Source organism: Marmota monax, unplaced genomic scaffold, assembly GCF_021218885.2.
Source record: "Marmota monax isolate L192 unplaced genomic scaffold, Marmota_monax_Labrador192_F-V1.1 WCK01_AAM20220418_F8-fsc00264, whole genome shotgun sequence".
Classification (NCBI taxonomy): domain Eukaryota; kingdom Metazoa; phylum Chordata; class Mammalia; order Rodentia; family Sciuridae; genus Marmota; species Marmota monax.
In genome coordinates, this window is record NW_026693143.1 from 1,014,717 (window position 1) to 1,037,467 (window position 22,751).

Here is a 22,751-nt window from a genome sequence, read left to right on the forward strand (position 1 = left end):
CCTGAATTAACTCTGTATCGTACCCATTGTAATTCTTAATGACTGCTTCCTGTTCATGTTCTCAATTTAACTTGCTATTTGGGATCTACTGTATAGGTCTTCATCTGATAGATAGGATTACACTCAATAGGCCTGGGATTTTCACAGATTACAATTTACAAAAGGTCTCCCAACAACATGCTTTGTAAAACACCAGCCCTCTCTAATTGTAGTTATAATAAAAGGGAAATCTGTATTATTTGCTGTAATTACACTTTGACCTGTCACAGGAAGTTCTATGAGGATTTTTTTTTTCCTGTCAGTTTTTTTTCCCCCATACTCTTGAATGTTTGGACATTAAACAGTTTAAGAGTCGAGGGATGTCTGGCATAGCTACTAAGGGCCACAACAAAATTCTATTTGAACTACATTTGGAATTGAGAAGAACTTTTTTTTCTTTTCCTATATCTAATCTCTTCCTTGAAAGCCCATGAAGCACATTCTGTGGGTATAGCTCGAATGCACCAAAATTATTGTTCACATATGTCACCAGCCCTACACTAATGGCTACTGGCCATGACATTTTCTTTTTGCTCATGAAATATGGACTGTGTGTGAACTTATTCTCCACCAACACTGAATAGTATAGCTCCAGAGGTATCTGCCACCAATGATGAGCATGCTGGTAGAAGGAAATCACTATTTCAGCAGCATCCCAAAATATTTAGCACTATCTGCCATGTGTAGGTGTTATATTTGATATAGTTAACAACAGATTCAAGAGAGTCATCTTTGAGAGTTTTACTAACCAGATGTGGGATAAAAGACTCATATACAAAAATACAAGTCAGGATGAATCAGTACCAAATAAATTCTATAAACACTATGTGCAACTTTATGTATCATAACAAAGTAAATTCCCTCTGCATCCTATCACAGTATCCCATAGTGGGTCTCCGCCTCTCTTGCATCTGTTTACCTCTTCTGGATACCATATCCTTATTTCCTGTTGAGAAATCACTCCAGCCCCACACTCAGGTCATTTGATTTTGGGGATAGGGGTAGGGTTGGCATGTGACCAATCCTGGACAAACAGAATGACAATGATTGCTTCAGATAATAGACGGAACCATGAGAATTAGTCCCAGGAGCTTTGCTACAACTTCTGGAAGAGTAAAGCTCTCTTTATAACAAGATTACCAAACTGGCAAGGCACCTGCCTGCAGCTGCTAGTGGCTCTCTTTGCTACCATGTTAGTGAGCCTCCACTGAATGCAACCAATAGAGAAGAGAACCAGAGAAAAGAGACAGTAGGTGAGAGACTCTCAGTCCAGAACCTGAACCCCCTTGTGCCTGATCTATCTGCTGTCGGTTTTTTTTTTTTTTTCTGTCAGTTTTTTTTGCTATTTGGGATCTACTGTATAGGTCTTCATCTGATAGACAGGATTTATTAGTTACATAAGCTAGTGAAGTCACATATTTGCTTACCCAGTTTGAGCTGGGTTTTCATTACCACAACAAAAAAATTATCATCATATTTTGAAATGATTAAATGACTTCAAAATGTTGGTATCTGATCTTAACTAAGTCCTATTTAGTGGACAAAATGTTAAGCTAAGTTCAGACACTTAAGTAGCAGTACTGTCCTCTAAGAGACTGTACCAGTTCTCTGACTCCCTGGAAGACTATTCACTATTCCATTTGCACGTCCCTGGGGCAGAAGTAATTGACAGCAGCAGACAGGAATCCCTCTCTTCTAAGGAGCCATACAGCTTCCTCCCACAATTCCTACTTGAGGTTCCTGGTCTGACTTGAGACAAGTTATGATGAAAATGCAGAGAAAGGAAGAAAACAGACAAGCTCATCAGAAACAGGAACACGGAAGCCAGAACAAGAAAGGACTCCATAGGTAAGAGGAAGTGAGGGGGGAAGGCGAAGTACCTAAAAATGATACAAAGATACAGAGTTCCATTAATTTAAAGATTCTCAGAGGCATGTTCTCCTGCAACCCTCAATTAAACAACCCCTTCCCCACTAGCTATTTCTGAAAAAGTGGAAATGCAAAGAATATCAAATTAACAATAACTCCAAAGCAGGATGAAACCCCTTGTGTTCATAATTAGTCAGAGATTGCAAAACCAAGAGCTTTTATTTACTGTATCATTTTTATTTTCATAGCCTTAAAGAGTGTGTCCATAAGAAAGTTTCATAGTTCATCTTTCAGTTCATCTTTAAGAGTTGCTATTAATCTGGTTTCCATTTCTATTTACATACACCTGGTAATTGTGGCTCTGTGAGTTTATATCTTTTGGATCTGTTAACCAAAAAATGTTTTACAAATGAAATGGGAATCCCCTAAACTGGGCAAGTTTACAAGACGTGACTCGCACTACAGTAAATACTGAAAACAAAGCAAACAGTAAAATCTCTGTATATGGAAACAGTCCTACCACATGATCAGCAACACAACTGGTGTACTACTAGCTAGGCCCCAAATAAGCTATTTAGGGTAACTTAATGAATATAGGAATGCCTATATACTGCTCTGCTCATATCCAAGATGAATTATTTTTTAAATTAATTAATCAATATTTATGTATTTTTAATTTATCCAAGATGAGTTCTTGAAATGGACACTAACACAATTCAGACTTCTTCCATTGTGCCACAGCAGGCACTAAATCCACTCTTCCATTATTAAACACAATTCTTCAAATTGCTCATGTATTTGAAGAAGAATGAGGTTATAGCCTCAGTCTGTTCTGAGAAAAAGGAAAATATTACTTTAGAGTTGAAACAAATGAATATTATAAAAACACATTTGTTGTTTGAAGGGAACAGTAACAGGAGCAAAGTATTTAATAAGTGAACTCTGAATCACCAGGTGAATCACTATCTCATCAAAGATGAGAAAGAAAACACAGGCAAACTAAACAATGATGAGTTGATATTTTGCTAAGTGTAGTTTCAATGTAAAACAGTTTTGGAAATTTAAAGCCAACTCTACAAAAAAAAAAAAAAAAAAAAAAAAAGAAAAAGAAAAAAGAAAAAAAGAAACCAGCCAATTGAGAAACCAGGGACTATTTGCACTAGGTTAGAATAAACACCAATTCACTAACCCTAGCTATAGCTAGGAATGGGATACCACTCTTACCTCTCGAGGTCTCTGTCTAGATGTTAAATTTTCAGTATTATATGACAATTTCCTTATATAACACATTAATTAATCACATAGATTAATTGGTCACACAGATGTTAAAGGCCCCATGAAAGTGAATGGATTAAGAGACCCCCAAACCTGTGGTATCTGGGAACAGGGTGAGGACTCAAAACCTATAGGCAGGACAGAGATAACAGATTAGCCAATTAAAAATAACTTTAATCTAGAAGCACCTGTTTGTACTTTTGCTTATTCTTTTCTTATAACTCTTCATGGTACCTAGTCCAGTATCTGATACACAGTAGGTATTCAATAAATGTTTACTCAACAAATGAAATTTCCCAAAATTATAACTTAGGGGAAAGTCAGGAGCAAAGTAGAGGAGCAGATCCTTAGAGATGTCACCAGGGAAGCATGGCACTCAAAGCTGGAGTTGGTGGCTGATGTTAAATAAAGACTGAGGCACTAATAATATATTTCATTTATTAGTTAATATTATTACTTTGCTCCTATCTACTAGCTGCTTCTATATATTTTTAATTTTTTCAAACCTCATAGCAACTCTATGAGATAGCACTCATTTAGAGATGAAAAAAATTGGTAAACAAATGAACCACCATCCATAATAGCCCAAATGTGAAAACAACCCAATGTCCAACAACTTATGAATGGAGAAGCCAAGTGTGGTATGCAATGGAATCTTACTTGGTAATAACAAGAAATGAAGTATGAATACTGTTACCACATGGATTAACCTCGAAAAGATAATATTAAGCAAAAGAAGCCAATCACAAAAGCCTGCAAGATTCCATTTATATGAAATGTCCAGAAGTAGGCAGATCCAAAGACATAGAAAATAGATTAGTAATTGCCTAGGACTTGCATGGGAGGCAGAGGTGGAGGAATGAGGAATGACTGTTAATGGGTACTGGGTTCTTTTTAGGGTGGTGAAATGTTCGAGGCATAGACCACGGTAATGATTGCACAACTCAATTAACGTACTAAAGATCACTAAACTACTTGCCTATACAGGTGAATCTCATGGGATATATACTGTATCTCAAGAAAGCTATTTAAAAGCAAGCAAACAAGAGCCAGGCATGGTGGTGCCCCCTGTGATCCCAGCAACTCAGGAGGCTGAGGCAAGAAGATTACAAGTTTGAGGTCCTAAGCAACTCAGTGAGAGCCCATCTCAAAATAAAGCATACAAAGGGCTGGCAATGTGGCTAAGAGGCAAGCCACCCCAGGGTTCAATCACTAGTACCAAAAAGTAAAAAAAGAAAAAAGTAAAGAAAGAAAGAAAGAGCAGCAGAGTGGTTGAAAAGGTTCATTACTTCGCCTGAAGTACAGGGACAGTAAATGGTAGAGATGTGATGGGAAGTCAGACTGTTTGGCTTAAAAATCTAATTTTCTAACCTCTGCCATGCTAACTCCTTATGTAGCACAACACTGGGACTGCAGGAGAGCAGGGGCCAGTAATGCTGAGACCTCTCCATGGCTGACAGGCACAGTGAGAATGCCAATCCTAAAATGTCTGGTAAATTTGGAGATGTCAATATACACTCCATACACTTGGCTGAAAGAAGGATAAACATTCAGAAAATTCATAAAAAAATCTGAAGACTGCAGATCTCCAACTCTCTTATGTTTTTCCCTTGATTAGTGAGAAAAACAACACAGTGCAATTTACCAAACAGACTTTAAAAAAGATATTCTGATCTCAAGAATATATGAGTTAAGTGATATTTTTAAAAGCAAAGTGAACAGCTCTGGCTTGAGTCAGATAGAGTGCGGAACATTCTGGACAACTTTCAACATTTCGTTCTCTTTCCATTTCTGACCTGTAAAAGCCCTGTTCTCCAGCGTGGGCCTCTCTTGAGGAAAAACGATGAAGCAGCCAAAACTAGGCAGCCGTCTGTGATGAAGACTGTCTGCACGGTCTTAGGAGAAAACCAGCTGAGCTTTACCTACGCCACAGGCCAGAAGTCTTTCATAATCACATCCTTACTAGGTGCTTAACTTTACCCCAGCACAAATTCACTCAGGTACTAAAGATTAGCTTCTTGCTTAACGAAGCCCCCAATGAACTTTAATGCTTTTTAAGGAAACACAAATGACCCTTTACATATGAGAAAATGTTAAACCTTGGTAGTAACTTGAAAGAGAAATGAAAAAAAAAATCATGTAAACCTTCCAAACTGTAATTAAATTATTTAAAACTTTATAATGATAAAACTGCATAGCAATTGTGAAGATTTGTGAAAATGGGTCCACATCACTGTGGGAATGCAAATTAGTAAAAATTTCTGGACACACACACGTGTACATGGATATACATTATGTTGTACTTAAAATGATGCTACAGGGCAGGGGATGTAGCTCAGCAGAAGGGCACCTGCCTGACATAAATGAGGCCCTGGGTACCACAAAACAAACAAACAAACAAACAAGAATTTTAAAAAATGATGCTACAGATCCATATTTACTGAACATGGAAAGGAATTCACAATGTTATTAAAAGAAAATGCAGGTTTCAAAGTGTGTGTACAATGTGATTCCATATATGTAAAGAAAATGGTAGGAGGACAAGTCAGATCTCTGGGTGATGAGATTACGAAATTTTTGTTTCCTGCTATTCACTCACTGAACTATATACAATGAGTACTATTAATTTTTAACAAGAAAAATCACTATTTTAAAAATGAGAATTCTGACAGACTCCTTTCTCCTTCCTGTTTTCTTCTTCCTACTACTCATGTACTTTTCTTCAACTTGCTCTTCCAAGTTTATGAGAAAAAAAATTTTAATCATCAATCCTGAAAATGTAATTTTAAAACTTAAGTAAGCAATGTAAATTCTTGATTTTGTTGTAGGAAAAAAATTTTATACATTTCATTACTATGTCACTAAAGGCATAGACTACTGTAAAAAAAAAAAAGTGGGGAAAATGAAGTTATTTTACTGATTCCTGGCTTAAAATTGAAAAGTTAACAGAATTACCAAGAAACAACAGAGAAACAATGATAGCTGAAAAGTCTTCAAATTACTAATATCGATTACAAAAACCAAAGAAAAAGTCCTGCAGGGCAGAATTATGGACTTTTATAAGTAGAGGGAGCTTTAGCAATTGCCTAATTCTGTAGGGTTTTTTGTTTTTTTGTTTTTTTTTAAAGAGAGAGAGGAGAGAGAAGAAGAACATTTATTTTTCAGTTTTTGGTGGACATAGCATCTTTATTTTATTTTATGTGGTGCTGAGGATCGAACCCAGCACCCCACGCATGACAGGCGAGCGCGTTACCGCTTGAGCTACATCCCCAGCCCCTGTAGGGTTGTTTTAGAGATAAAGAAACACCAGCAAAGGGAGAGCAGAATGGCAAAGCTAAACAAACCAATAACACACCTGGGTCTCATGACTGAGAACCCAGTGTCCTTTCTAATGGAGTAAGATGCAAGCAAGAAAAATAACTGAAATGTAGTGAAAAAAATCCTTATAAAATTAATATCTATTAAATATGTTTTAAAATTAGATCTATTTCAGCTAAACTTCAGGAATTTTTGTGTAAAGAACTAAAACAAATTCTACGTTTTAAGGACACTAAGAGAAAACTACATTAAAAAAATATAGCTGTAAAAGTTAAAAGAACTGTTACCTCTATAGATAGCTAAACATAAAGATATTGAAATGGGTTGTTTTGTTCAGGTGTAAAAATCTTTCAAAAATTAAAATATGGGACTGGGGGTATGGTTCAGTGGTAAAGCGCTTGCCAAGCATGCAGAAGGCCCTGGGTGCCATCCTAACATCACAAAAAATCACAAAGCAAAAAAGAAAAAAAATTTAAATTGCGATTTGTTATATCTCTATGAATCAATTTTATTTTTAAGTTTGATCTTTGTTCCAGGAATATTTCAAATAACAAGGTAAATATTTCAAGGTGTTAATAGAATCAAAAACTAAGGGAGATAAGAATTTGTAAATGTTACCTCCAACTTTATCTCTTCCACAGCAGGCTACTTTTTCAAAGAACAACACCTAATATATTAGGATCTATTAGACAACTAGTTACTACATGTAAATGAATATTTTGAATATCTGATTCTTACTCATCTTAAGTCCCAAACTGTTTTTAAAAATTAAACTTTTCAGTTGAATTCTTTGTAGTACTCACTGAACATTTTCTTGACTTTTTAAGCACATATACTATGTTGTTATGCTCTACTAATAGATGATTAATTATAATTATTATCATTAAATTTTATCATTTAATTAAGCACCCTCATAATGATCATTTATTTGAGGGCTTAGTAGGAATGTACGTGTGTCAAAAAGCCCACATCCATCCAGACACATTACAGTAGAGCTGCTGAAACACAGAGAACCTTGAAAACAGCAAAAAAGCAAATCACATATAATAGCCAATTGCTCATCAGCAACCACAGTGGGCAGAAGGCATGGGATGACGATTTTAAAATACTCAAAGAAAATACTGTTAATGAAGAATTCTGCATCTGGCAAAACTACATGACAAAAATCAAGGTGTCTGGAGAAACAAAAATATAAAAGGGAGTCCTTCAGTCTGAAGTGAAAGGACAACAGAATCTCAAAATCATATGAAGCAATAAAGAACAAAGGTAACTCCATAGGTAAATACAAACCGATATCACTGTATTTTGGTTTAATAAAAACTTTTTCCCTTAGATGATTTAAAAGACAAATGCATGTGATAATAATTACAAATTTATGTTGATGGCATCACAATGTATAAATACATAATTTGTGACAGTGACAACATAAAGGGAATTTCTTAATATAATATGCAAGTTAATAATCTTTCAAACCAGATTGCTATAAATTTAAGATGTTAATTATAATTTCCAGGGTAACCATTAGGAAAGTTTTTGCTTTGAAAATGTTTTCATATCCTAAGTGATATGTTTTCTCTAATTAATCACTTAAGAGAACCTAGCATGAGCCTAGGACTGACTGTACCAGGGACTTTATATATGCAAATTCATTGAATCCTTTCAGTATCCTTACAAAGCATGCATTATTATTTTTACTTTATAGATTCAGAGAATAATTTGTTCAGTATCATAGAGTAGAGAGAAGATACAGAACCAAGATTCAAACTAGACTTCCACGGCTCTTTCTGCTCTTGACCGGGACTTCAACACCTAGTGTCTCATGGTCCTACTGTCTTCTCACCCAGTACACTGCCACCACAACATAAGTAACAGCAGGCAGTTATCGCCTGCAAGGCCACAGCTTCAAAGAGTACCTCAAGGTTGGGGAATCTCTAATCTGTTCCTCCAACACAGCTCTATGTCCAAATTTTACATCCAGCTATTTCCTAAACAACTTCAATCAGTATTCCAAAGACCTCAATTCCAAAGTGTCTGGGACGGTGCTCACCTTCTTTGCTGAATCATACTACCATCTGACCGACGTTATAAGCCCAGAAACCTTCCAGCAATCCTAGATTCTAACATTTCCCCAACATCCACTCATCTACCAGTTTCACCACTGAAATATTTCTCTATCCACTGCCACTTCCTAAGTTCAGGTATCCATCTCTCTTGGCTGGTGTTTTACAGAGGGCCTTTCTCCTGTTTCCCTGCCTTGTGAAGACCCCTGTTTGCACCCCTCTCTGTAGTCAGTAAACTTTCTACATTTAACATCTGATCTTAATGCATTTAACCAACAAATGTTTATCAACAAATGTTTATTAAGTATTTATTTCTAAGCATTGTCCTGAGTGACAGGGATAGAAGAATCAAAGGAGAAAATAAAACTTTCTTAAGTAGTTCACTCTAGTGTGGAAGGCAGACATAAAAAGACGAATATCAACTATTCTGTAAATGCTGAGATGTATGTGTGTGTGTGTTAAAATAATATACAAAGTCTCACCCATGACATTTTGAGAGAGACAAAGAGGGGCATCCAACCTAGAAGTGTAGGAAGAGAAAATGAAAACTGAATTGTCTTATTAGAGTATCAGGAGGTACCCAAGCAAGTAGTACAGAAAGGGCATTTGAAACCAAGAGGAAGTGTCAGCAAAAAGTCCCACTAGAGAGGAATCTTGTACGCCATAAAAATTTTTGTCCTCTAGAAAATGGGTATCCACGTTTGAATTTTCAAATAGCTCAATCTGAAGACATGGATAATTCTTGGGGAATAGTGACAAGAAGACCAGAAAGGAGACTGCTGCTGCAGTGGTACAGGGGAAATAAAGAGGGCCTGTCCTAAGGAATTGGCAGCAAGGACAGAGAGGAGAGTACAGATTCCAGAAATATTTAGGAGGTTGAATTGGCAGGACTTGCTAAGTGTCTGAATGTGGCGGGGGTGGAGGGATGGGAAAGGAGGAGAAGCCAAGGATGACTCATGGGCTTTTGACTTTGGGGACTTGGTGCCACCTCATGAGATACAGCAGTGTTCCCAGACCTTTGGTTTTTCAGGGAACTGTAAACTTTCCAACAACTTTAGAGCTCCAGCAGAAAGCTGCCAACTAAAGACATAAATATACCCTACCATCTACTATCACCATCCTTTCGTTAGGGAAAGTACATTTTAACACCCAAAATGTGAATACATTTAGCTTTCTGAAAAATTCACCACAGAGTTCTTATTTTTCTAATTGCATCACAGATAATGGAAAACTGGTAACAGGGACATGTATCTCACATACATTAAGGGCTGAAAAAAAGTTTGAGAGTTGTTGGAAGCCCTGAAGAAGGGGTATTCAACTATGCCTAGTGGGAAGTGGCTGGGGAACTGAGTCTCAAAGGACAGTCTGGAATTTATGAGATAAACAAAGAAAGTTTGCATCGTCCTAGCAGAAGGAACAGCATGTCCAAAGGTGTGTAGGTACGCAGGAAAATTTGTATTGGGGGAGTTGTGGATACTCTGGCATGACTTGGTGATTATCTTGGAAAATGGCAAAGAAGAAATGGAAAAGTACACAGAAACAAAATTATAAAGGGCTTGGTACTCCAGGCTTAGAAGTCTAGAAATTATCTTATGGGCACTGGGAAAAAACCAAAGGATTTTACAGTGGGTGATGCCATGGGCAGATGTGCCAGTTAGAAATAGCACTCCGGCTACAGGATAGAATTTGGATTGTAGGGGAATAAAACTGGAGAGGAGGAAAACAAATAGGAAATGTCTGTGAAAGCACAGGTAAGAAACACAGACAGGGAAATAGCAGAGAAAGACCGATCAACCAACCAACATTTACTAAGTACATAGTGTTTTTAGTAGTGTATCAAGGCCCATGAGACAAGATCACCACTTTTTTGTTTATTTTCTATGGTCGTTAAACAAAACTATAATTATATATTACATGATGTTTTACAATTTAAAAAATTTAACAATATGTCAACTGCTTTCGTATACTGATCTTTATTCTTAAATTGTACTTATATTCTATATTTATTTTTTAAACCATTTTTCTATTTTTGTAACAATAGCTCATTATTGCCTTATGATAAATCCCTAGAAGTGGAACTGCAAAAATCAAAAGGTATATGCTTTTTCTGAATCAAAATATATAGACCCTTTAAAAGCTCTTGATCCAAACCAACTGACAGAAGATTGCACCAATTTATATGTCCTTAGTGATATCCATAAAGTAAAATTCAGAGGATCTGGTAATCTACCAGGATGGAAAAGTTGAAGGGGACAGGAAGTTTTAGAATGACCTTCAGGTTTAGGCAACAAGATAGATGGTGGTATTATTTCCAAAGGTGAAGAGAAGAAAGAAAACAAGACTTGGGAAATGATTAATGAGTTTACTCTGAAAGAGATTAATTTGTGATGTCTGTAACATTCAGTTGGTAATGTCCAGTCCATAATAAACATATACTTAGAGCTTTGGACACAGATCAAGTAATAATTGTGAAGTTACCAGCATCCAGAATCTCAGAGGCCATAATGACATGCAGCAAACAGCACAGCATCCCTGAATGAATCAGGGATAGGCAAGAAAAGAACTGAAGACATGATATAAAAAGAATACTTAAAGTAAAAAGAAAACAATTCCATTTAAAACAACATAAAAAAACAAGAAAATACTTAGATATAAATTTAACAAAAGAAGTTCACTATAAACTGAAAACTATAAAACAATGTTGAAAGAAGTTAAAGACCCAACCCAAATAAATGGAAAGTTACCCATATTCATATTAAGAAAGACTTTGATATTGTTAAGAGGTCATATTTTCCAAATTAATCTATGTCTTCAATGCTGGCTTTTAGTAGAAATAGACAAGTTGATCTTAAGATTAATATGGAAATGCAAAGGATTCAGAATAGCAAAAATAATCTTGAAAATATAAAAAATTGAAGGACATACATTTTTCAATTTTAAAGTTTATTACAAGCTGTATACTTGAAGCAGTGTGGTACTGGCATAAACAGAGACCTGTAGATCCATGAAAGAGAACTGGGAATGTGGAAATTAACTGATATGCTTATGCTAAACTGGTTTTCTACAAGGGTACCAAAACCATTCACTGAGCAAAGAAGAATCTTTTCAACAAGTGATGCTAGGATAACTGTTTATTTACATGCCAAAGAATGAGGTTGGACCTCAACCTCACAGTGTATGCAAAATTTAAATAAAAATGGATCACAAACACATGTGTAAAGACTAAAAGGAAAAAATCAGGAATACTTTTCGTGACCTTGGATTAGGCCATGACATCTGAGATAGAACAAAAGACCCACAAGCAACAGAAGAAAGAAGAGATAAACTGAGATTCATCAAAATTAAAAATGTTCACTCATTTTTATGAAATAGACAGAACAGGAAAACCCACAGGAAAAGAAAGTAGATTGGTGGTTGCGCAGGGCAAGGGATAAGAGGGTTAGGAAAAAAATGTAGATGGGGTTTCTTTTAGGAGAATAAAAGTTCTAAAATTAGATTGTGACAACGGCTGCACAACTCTGCACATGCACAGAGTTGACCCCTTTAAATGGATTAACTGATGAATTGTAAAGCAGATCAATTACATCTCAGTAAAACTGAACCCCAACATGCTCTATTCCATGGCTTATCAGGACCCTCAGAATCTTGCGGCTACTTATGACTCCATCCTCATCTTTTCACTGGATTCTACCCATACTGAGATACCAACGGTTCCTGGGGTTTGTGCTATACTTTGACACAAGCTATTATTACTGCCTAGAAAGCTGTTTTTCCTCTGTCCATCCGGTGACCTCCCACTCATTTCCTCAAAGATTCTGCCCATGGTGAACGGAATATTCCCTAGGATCCTTCCTTGTCTCCCTCCCATCCTCCCTTCCTAGAGCCAGGACTCCTCTGGGTTACCAAACATACCTGACTCATTGGAGGCACTCAGCCATGATTGCTGAATGAATAAGTCAGTGAATAAAACATTCAATTGTCTTACAACAGAGTGGCACTATATTTTTGGAAAGAGCCTGAGCCAAGTCTGATAAACTAAGTGGAGGATCAGTTTGAGTAATATTCTTTTGGGTCCAAAGAGAGGTGTGATAATAAAGTAAAGATGTTGATTTTTTTTTTTTTTTCAGTTTGGCTCATGAAACAGTTCCGAAGACAATTCCAAAAGAGTCTGAAAATGTTTTGCTCAATTAGAGTAAAGCTAGAAAAACTGGACTGCCTCCCCTGGGATGAGATTTATTTGGTCGTATAAGTACTAGTATGGCCTTTTTCGTTTTTTCCTTTGTCTCATTATTTTCAAGTCATGTGGTACAAGGCAATTGTCCTTTTATTAAACATATTTCATTTCCTAAAGAGCAAGTTTTTGAATAAGTTATCCCCATTTTTTCCCCTCATATTTTCTCTCCTCAGTAACTGTCCTGACATGTTAAAGAAATATTTTATTATAGGAAGGATGATTTTGCTTATTTCCAAAGAGGGAAGCAATTTGCTACTCTTTAATTTAAACCTACCCTTAAATCCAAGGAATGTCTGGCTCATGGAAGGAAAAACCAGGTCCAGAATCTATTAACTTGTGATCCATAGCCCTCAAAGCAATTTACATTCAGTATACATGTGAGTTCATTTAGCTGTCAGAGTACAGCCTAAATGCTCCGTGGATCTCGCCAGTACAAAGTATACTCAGACCAAAACTAGGTCACAAAATGTTTTAGAACGGCAACGTGTTTCATTCTTCCAACATTTTGAGAAACTTCCAAGGAACCACAGAAAGAAGGCTTCCCAAAAGAAAGAACTTCATACCCTAAATCACGTCCTAGATAGGCCTCACCCCAGTCTGGATTTAGGGCACTGGCAAAACAACAGAAGAGAACCCACTTGTGCCATAGCATACATTCAACCACACTGTTTCTTCAGAGTCCCAATCTCGATACACCCAATAAGCCCATCTAATGTCCTTCAAAGACTATGTCCAACCCTCTTTATTCACATATTTTAATTTAACCAGGGTTTGTCAGAATTTTGTATATTTTTACATTAAGCATGTGGAATTATATATGAAGATTAGACCCAAGCACTAGTGTAACTGCATCTCTGCTAATATCAACTATAAGTGTTGGCTGTTCACAGAATGTCACTCGACTAAAGCCACCTACATGCAGGAGTAGAGGATGGGAAACTGTAAACCCACTGCAATGCTATCTTATAGAGAAGAAAGGCAACACCGTCAACTGCTGGAGTTAACTGAATAAAGAAATTCCACCCCCAAACACCCCACCAAAAGAATTTCACACAGACTATTTCAGTTTCTTTGCTTAACAAACAATAGATTTTTGAAAAATATAAGCTTTGGAATAAGTACATTTGTACAACTTTTTAAAAGATATAGATGTGGACATTTAGTTACTACCTGCCTCACTTGTATTACTTTGTTAGAAATAAAATAGAAAAGAATATTTGAGTATCTATATCTCCCTTTGACAGAAAAATTACATAACAAGGAGCCTACAAGACTACAGTTTTTATTGACTTGTTTTGAGATACTAAAATGATAATAAGCCAGGTAGTCTACTCAATCTCTTTTTAGTCTTCCTGATCACTGTCACAGAAAACTTTGAGAAAGTTGTTTTATATTTGCTAAATACATAATATATTTATCATAAAAATATTTTTAAAATATTGCTTTCTTTGATATTTCGCCTCTCTTTTCTATTTTTCAGACGTACAGTATATTTCCATTTCAGAATTCAAATAGTTTCTTAAAGAGAAACCTGGTTGTTAAGAGGATATTTCCCCTCTTAACTATATACACATAGTTATTCAAAAGAAAAATACATTGATATTCAAAAGAAAATAACCTATCAAAATCTAAAACTTCAAAGTATACTATTTATATTTAAGAACCTGTTTAACCATAGAGACAGATAAAATAATAGGAAACTCTAAATACTCCACTTACATTAGTTAGACTTTTAAAAAACACATATCATTATCAAACGGTGTGCCAAAAAGTTATCTCTAGGTGGTTAGTTTTTAGCTTATTGTAAGTCATTTCAATAAACAAACACAAAAGTGTCCAGAAGCACAACATGGGACAGAAAACACGGTAGCCCTGAGACCAAACTGAAAAAGATAAAATCTAAGTAAGTAAGGAAATATTAATTTGTAAGTGATAAGGGGGAGTCAGCAGCAGAAAAAGCTCAAAACACTATGATCACCCCAAATCTAACATTAGGAGACCATGAAGGCAACTAATGGGCAGCAATGTAACTAATCAAACTGCACTTCTACCCAAAGTCTATATTTTACCCACCTAAAAGTAAATTCTTGAAAGACACAATCAAACAGTACAGTTAGGCCATTTTGGAAGAGGTTAATTCTGTCACAGATGAGGGAGTTCGTGATACAAATGGAACTTCTTTTCTTACAGTCCAAATGGATGCATCCGGCACCAGCGTCTGAGGCCAGAGGATATTAAGGTGATCCCTAACTCGTTTTGCAGGTTCCACATTCACGATGCCACTATCCCACTATAATCTGGCTATCCTGTTGATAAATACACAAGGAAGACAATGCTTTCACTGGTAGATCCAAGAACAGTGGAGAAGTTCAGCTTTTACTGGAAAAGAATGCAGGAACATTTTGATTCAAACTCAGTTTCTTGTGAGGTTGGCAGGAATCTGTCATCCTGTTGGCTAAACACCTCTAGGTGTACTAATAAATCTAGGCTTCCAGCCTGAATGCCAAATAGATCCTGGAACATGGAACCACACCACAGAAGTGGGTCCCCATGTGTGAGCAGCCAGCCATCATTCTGACTACCTCCCGAAAAGGCAGCACTGGTCATCTTGACATTCAGATATACCTTTTCCTCCTTCTGCATTTTTACTTTTAACTCCCACAGCAAAATTAAACTATTAAGAATAAAGACAATGCCTCAGGACATACTTACACAGGTTTGTTGGAAGAACTTCTAAACAGATCATCTTTTTGGACAGCTTGATGAGCACTTTTGGAAAAGGTTAATTCTTAGACTAGCTTATACTGAATGGTTTTGTTTATGAACTGCTTCACGGGATGGGAAATACTGAAGTGTAAGGACCAGACACAATAATACCAGAATCTCCTGTGGGCCCTTGTCAAACACCAACTCACCCTCCACTGTGAATCAGTCAGGCAACAGGGTTTCCTGGACACCTGGAGATACTCCAGTGAGCAAAACTGTCCTCTCCGGAAGTTACTGGAATCGCTGTTATGGGGGAAGCCACTCTGATGAGCCCACTTCCTTTCTCAAGTGTGTTGGGGTGGAAATAAAACCGAAAATGACTCATCCTGAATGATGACTTGACTTTTCAAGTGAATATTGTCAACACTGTTAAGAGAATTTTGTTCCTGGCTTTAGCTATTCAGACTTCAAATTTGTTCTATTCATTTGATGTAAAACTAAACAAGAGTATTCATTAATATAAAGCAGAGAAAATAGTGTCAAATCTTTGTATATTTTAGCACATAATATATCCATCTTCTTCTAAACAAATGGCCTGCAATTTGTTTCTAACTGAAAGAAAGATAATTTTAAAAAAAACTGCTTATAGTAGAACAATAATTCATAGCTGGATGATCTAATGAAATTATTTAAAAATGTCAAACATAAAAATGCTGTATCAAATCTCTTCTTATGCATCTCAGGGCTAAATTAACATTTTGACAAAAAAAGAATTCACCAAATTGTAGCTGTATTTTAGGTAAGGTGTGCCCAACGTTTTATAAGTTCAGTTAAGTAAAATGGTTTTTACAGACAGCTACATGAAAGGGTTCTTAATTTTTATAAGACATCATCCTAATAATTTTAAATGTCTGCACACCAGTGGAGTAATCGACTCTTAGTATATGCCAAAGAAGTTAAAACACACACACACACACACACACACATATTATGGCTTCTAAATAATAAACAAAGAACACAAGACAAAGAAGTTCTTTAATGTTAAGGTAAATCACGTACGTATAGTAGGGCTGCTGACCAAAAAATGAGTCACCCCAGGCAAACCAGGGCTTGAGGCCAGTCAAGTGATCAGTTAAAAATCCTTTTTAAGATGATATTTACAACTTAATCTTAAGAATTTTAATTTTTACTTATTAGAGCTATATATTTGAAAGCGAAAGACTTCCCCTGACGCATGCCATTGGCACTCTATAAAATCTTCATTTGCTGATGAATGAGGGAGAGTCTCCGCGGGCTGAGGGACCTCAGGGCACTGACCACCTCAGATTCTCCCTGTTGGGACGGTCCCTTCCTCATTTCTTTGCCTTCAGCATCTGGCTTTCTTTCCTCCACCTTCTCTGTCTATTCCAGACATTTTTTTTCAGACTTTTAGGTCTCCCAATTCCTTTCCTCTTTCTGCAAATGGTCTTTTCTTGTAGAAAATAGAAGACAAGCAGTTCGTTCCTTCTATGGATCTTGCATCCCTCATGATTCACAGAGGTGTCCTCTTCGGGATGCATCCTCCTCTGCCTGACTTAGGCGTTCCTCTCTCTGCTAAGTCCTCATTTTCATACCTATTTACTCCTTCTGCTTCTCCCCACTGGCTCCTCTTCTCATACAGCTCATATTTCCTTTGTATCACAACAACAAAAATGATAAACCATCTCTTCCCCTCCCTCTCTTCCATCACAGTCTGTCTCTCAGTGGTAATGGACGATCCCTTTCCTCTAGTTTCTTCAACCTCTTGGCGGCACCTGGGACCCACAAATGTGATGCCACCTCCTGAAAGGCTCCCTTCCGTGGCTTCCCTCACGGTTTTCTTCTACTTTTTCCTCTACTTCTCATGTCTCTGCTGTTCTCTCTTCTCCCTGCTTCAATCCTAAATGCAGGTAATCTCAAAGATTCCATGTTCTTCTTCTCAGAATATAAAGGGTCTTGCTCATTAATTTATCTAACAAATGGGGTTAGCTGCCAGTGACCCAGAAGATCTACCTCAAGACAGCAACTATGAGGCACAATCTGAACCACCTGAGCTGCCTGGGTGGAGTGGGTGAACAAGTCTTTAGCTGGAAACTGAGCCTAGTCCTGGGCTCAGTATCTATGGTCAGCATAGTGTTTGGTCTTTATTGGGACAAATTATGTATAATAGTGATATTTCCAATGTGGGACTCAAGGATCTCTATATGTCTCCTTTAAGGATATCATGGGTGGTGGCACACACTTATAAACCCAGCAATTTGGGAGACTAGGCATGAGAATCACAAGTTCAAAGCCAGGCTCAGCAACTTAATGAGACCATAAGTAACTTAATGAGACCCCGTCTCAAAATCAAAAATAAAAAGGGCTGTGGGTGTAGCTCAGTGGTAAAGCACCACTGGTTCCAGTCCCCATTATCGAAAAAAAAGTCATAGTTGCTGGGTGGTAGTACATAGCTGTAATCCCACATATTTGGGAGGCTAAGGCAGGACGATAGAAGTTACTTGAGCCCAGCCTGAGCAATTTAGCAAGACACTGTCTCAAAATCAGAAGTAAAAAGGCTGGGGATGTAGCTCAGTGGTAGAGTACTGACGAGTTCAATCCCTAGTACTGCAGAGGGGGAGTCAAAAAAATGTCTTATAGGTTTTTTGGACTCTTCTCAAGCTGTCAGTTTGCTAAACTTTGACTATAACTCTGCCTTGGCTATTTCTTGAAAGAGCATATAACTGGACAAGTTCAAAACTGAGCTCATCACTGACCCATCAAACCTACTCCTTCCCCTGTGAATCCTATTTTCAACAGCAGCGCCACCATCCTCTCACCTGAGCTTAAAATCACAATATGTCCTGACCTACAGCTCTGTTCACTCACACACCCAACCAGCTACCAAGACCCAGCACTCAACTCTCCCAGAGTCAACCTTTCCTCTCACTTTAAGGGTTCAAGCCTAATTTAAGCCACCATTTTATTCTCTCTCTCCAGGGATTGGTCCATCTTTTCCATCTCTAGATTCCTTCTATTTCAAGCTGGTTTGCCCTCTGCAACTCTTCTGACCCCATCACTTGATCATTTCTCCATTCCTCTCCTTCTCCCGCACACTGGTTGACTCAACACCCACTAAATGATAAGTCACCAAGACACTAATTTATGAACATGACCCATGCCACATACTGCTGTTCCCTATAGAAATATTAACTCTGGGAAGGAAGATTCACACTACAGCTGGACTCCTTTAGCATCTTTGGGTCCTTCCTAAAAACATCTTCATTAAGGCAATGTCATTACCCAAGTTCTAGAATGGACATTAGGGAAACAACCTTGAATATGCCAGAACCAATCTTCCAGTTTCTTCAGAATAGAGGCACCACAGAAACAAGTTTCATTTCTTGGGATATATCTTCACCCTTGTATACATATCCAAACTGCCATTTTGGAGAATGGGAAAAGGAAACAGATATTTAAGCTCCATTAATTTTCCATCTAGCAAACAGGAAAGCTTCATCATGTGTTCAAAGTCCAACACTTAACTAAATAGTGGATTTAAAGCCTTAATGAAACTTCTAAATCTGTTTTACCCTAAAAACAGGAAACTTCTCATATTTGGAAGCATCTAGCATAAAATTAATTGTGTGAAAAAATTTGGTATTATTAGTACTACTAAGATTTTATTCATAATAAATACATGAGAAAATAGACAAAAATTTCAAAATTAGCTAACAATGGCATTTTTGAATTGGTTATAAATCTCATTAACTTTTTGTAGGGAACAACTTTTGCTTATAACAGGAATTCCTTTCTTTAAACACTGAAATTAAGCTTTTATTAAAAGGGATATTTCTGACATTTCTAAGAAACAAACTAGAATAATTATTGCCTCCAAAGATTCATCAACCTTGAATAAATAAATATTTTTGAAATTGAAATTACAAGGACACAGAATATTAGAGCTAGAGATCATCAGCTCTTAGTCCTTTTTTCGAAATAAGGAAAGTGAGGCAGGTGGTTAAGATGACCTCCCTAGGATCATCTCCTCAAACTGTTCTCTCTACTATACCACACTGCCACCAAATGCAGCAAAGGTACCTCCCATACTTAATTTCAAGAATTAAAGCATGCTTTTACCTTAAAAACTGTCAATTATTCTTCAAGAAAGTTTTATAAATATTTGGGTGAACAGTTCAATTAAAATACTGAAATATACATCTATACATCTCTTATCAGTCCTTTTGGAGGAATTACAGTGTATTAAAATTTAACCCAATATTTCAATATGACCTCCTGGTTTAGCAAATGCCTTTCATTTTTTAAAAAATCATGGGCTACATGCATTTGGCATTAAGAGAATTCTCTCTTCTGATCATCCATTACTACCAAAGGCTGGTCTAAAGGCATGAAGTGCCTGTTTATTATATAAGCAGCATTATATCACATGTCTTTTAAACTGTCAGATTATCCTGGCTTGTGTGCATAGCTGCAGTTCCCACAGTTTAGGAGTGTATTAAATGTGTGATCATTTCCTCTATATAAAAATGCACTAAGTTTTTGCATGTTCTCATTCCATTAGGTGGTGAAGTTATGTTAATGGTGGTGCCCACACAGGGCTATAAATTAGTGTTTCTCAACCTTGGCACAACTCCACCCAAGACTGGATGGTTCTGTTGTGGGGTTCTGTTCTGTGCTCTGTAGGATGCTTAGCAGCTTCCTTACCTTCTACTCACGGATACCAATAGCACCTATCCATTTGTGGCAACCCCAAATATCTACAGATATTGCCAAAAGTCCCCTGGGGCAAAATTACCCTTAGTGGAGTATTATTATTACTGAGGGAGAAGATAGTTTACTCTGGGTATTTGCTTATATAATTTTAAAAAACAGTTTTCCGGGCTGGGGTTGTGGCTCAGTGGTATAGAGCACTTGCCTAGCATGTGTGAGGCCCTGGATTCGATTCTCAGCACCACATATAAATAAATAAAATACAGGTCCATTGACAACTGAAAAAAAAAAAAGTTTTCCCATGCAATCAGATGACTGGTAGTAATTAGTCTTCAACTACAATTGTTATTTATTTGTGCATAGTGTCCCAATGCAATTAAAAAAAAGAACCAGACTATCTCACACAATCTACCATATATTGAATAATTGAAGTTTGGTTAGCACTATGTTAATTGCCAAAGAAAGAAAGAAAGAAAGAAAAGCGTGAGGGCTGTGGTTGTAGCACAGTGGTAGCACACTTGCCTAGCATGTGTGAGGCACTGGGTTCAATCCTCAGCACCACATAAAAATAAGTGAATAGCCAGGGGCTGTGGCTCAGCGGTAGCACACTTGCCTGGTATGTGTGAGGCACTGGGTTTGATTCTCAGCACCACATATAAATAAATAAAATAAAGGTCTATCAACAACCAAAAAATATTTTTAAAAAGTGGATAAAATAAAGGTATTCGGTCCATCTACAACTAAATAATGTGGATTCTCCTTATAAAGAACTTTCACCATAGTTGAATAAAGAAGACCCAATAACCTTAGGCACTGAAGGCTAAGATATAGTTCAGAGCTAAACCAGGTGATACATGCTTCTCAAGGAAGAAGAGAGCAATGTTAGCTCTCAAGGTTCCTGAAATGCTCTTATGGAGATGATGAGAGCTGAGCTTAACTTTGAAGATAAGTGTGTACTGCTAAGGCATGGTGGCACATCCCTGTAATTCCAGCCACCTGGGAGACTGAGGCAGGAGGATGGCAAGTTCAAAGCCAGCATCAGCAGCTTAGTAAGGCCCTAAGCAACCTAGCAAGATCCTGTCTCAAAAATAAAGAAAGAAAGAAACAAAAATTTTAAAAGGGCAGGGGATGTGGCTCAGTGGTAAAGCACCCCTGGATTAAATCCCTAGTACCCCCCCCCAAAAAAAAAAAAAAAACAGAAACAAAAAAAAAAAGGTAAGTACATTTCAACTAGGTAAGGAGATGAGCAGGCTTTCCAGAGGGAGTCACATGAGCAGGATGGCTGGAGAGAACAATCTGACTCTGGCCCTCTAAGAGTACTCTTACTCTCTTAAAGGATGGCAGAGATGAACATGAAAGACAGATCCAGATTACCCAGAGCCCTTGATAACAGATGGAAAAATCTAGACTTGAGGTGGTAGATATAACAGAACATTTATGAGCAAATACATGATATGGGAGGAAGGCATAATACGAACTAGAAGATAGAAAACAAAAGTCTCATAGCTCTATATTGATGGGACTTTAGAACAGTAACAATGACAATGAAAAAGAAAAGATGGGCATCAGGGACATTTCAACAGGAATATCCATCAGACTTGGTTAATACCAGAGCATGTTGAGTAGAAGAGAAACTAATCTTCAAGGTTCAAGCCAGGGTGACTAGAAAAACAAGTGAAGCCTCAAGCTACGTAAACCATCTACCACATTCATAGATCTCTGTATTACCCACATTAATTAATTGTAAGTCCATTTTTTGATTTTTCTATTTATCTCACATAGATTAATGACATTTTATAAATGGAGGCATTAAAAGGAAAACAATAAAAACATGATATACCAACCACCATGATACACATTAAGGCAATAAAGAACAGGGATGAGGCAATGTACCCACGATGTGAAGGGAGCTCTGATCTGAGCTCTATTTCACGGCCTGAAATCACCTCAGGTTCCCTTCACGAAGGAGGGTCCAAATTTAAAAACCCGACAAACTAAAAATTCAACTAATTCAAAAATTCAATAAACAAAAAATTCAACCTTTTGACTCACAAAGGAAATTTCAAATTTTCCATCTCAGTCATCTCACCTTGTTATCAGTTAAACAATTAGGGAAAAATTATTCTCCCTGCTCTGGGTTTTTCTCTTCTCACCTATTGATGGTAATGCAAAGTACCAACACTGTGAGTGCTAACTACATGAATATTTGCTTATTAATGCTAGATGGTTGGGCCTGTGCATTTTCCCCAATTTATGATACAGGCCTTCCTATGTTTTTTGCCTTCTAGAAATTGATATTAAAGAGTATTCTTTTACGGTACAATTTCTGAGCCACGGCACTATCAACATTTTGAATCTTGCTTGTAGGGAGCTGTGTGCTGTGCAATGTAGGATACTGAAGAGCATCCATGATCTTTACCTATCAAATGCTAGTAGCAGCATTCCTTCCTAGTTGTGACAAGCAAAATGTATCCAGAGATTGGGGGTGGGGTGATAAAATGACTTGTGGTTCAAAGACCACA

At 37.1% G+C, this 22,751-nt stretch overlaps 1 protein-coding gene across 3 annotated transcripts in view; it reads right to left on the reverse strand.

The window, feature by feature from the left end:
- Nucleotides 1-22,751, reverse strand: part of Cdk6 (cyclin dependent kinase 6) — a 217,155-nt gene that overhangs the window by 166,070 nt on the left and 28,334 nt on the right. The gene's annotated exons all lie outside the window — the stretch shown is intronic.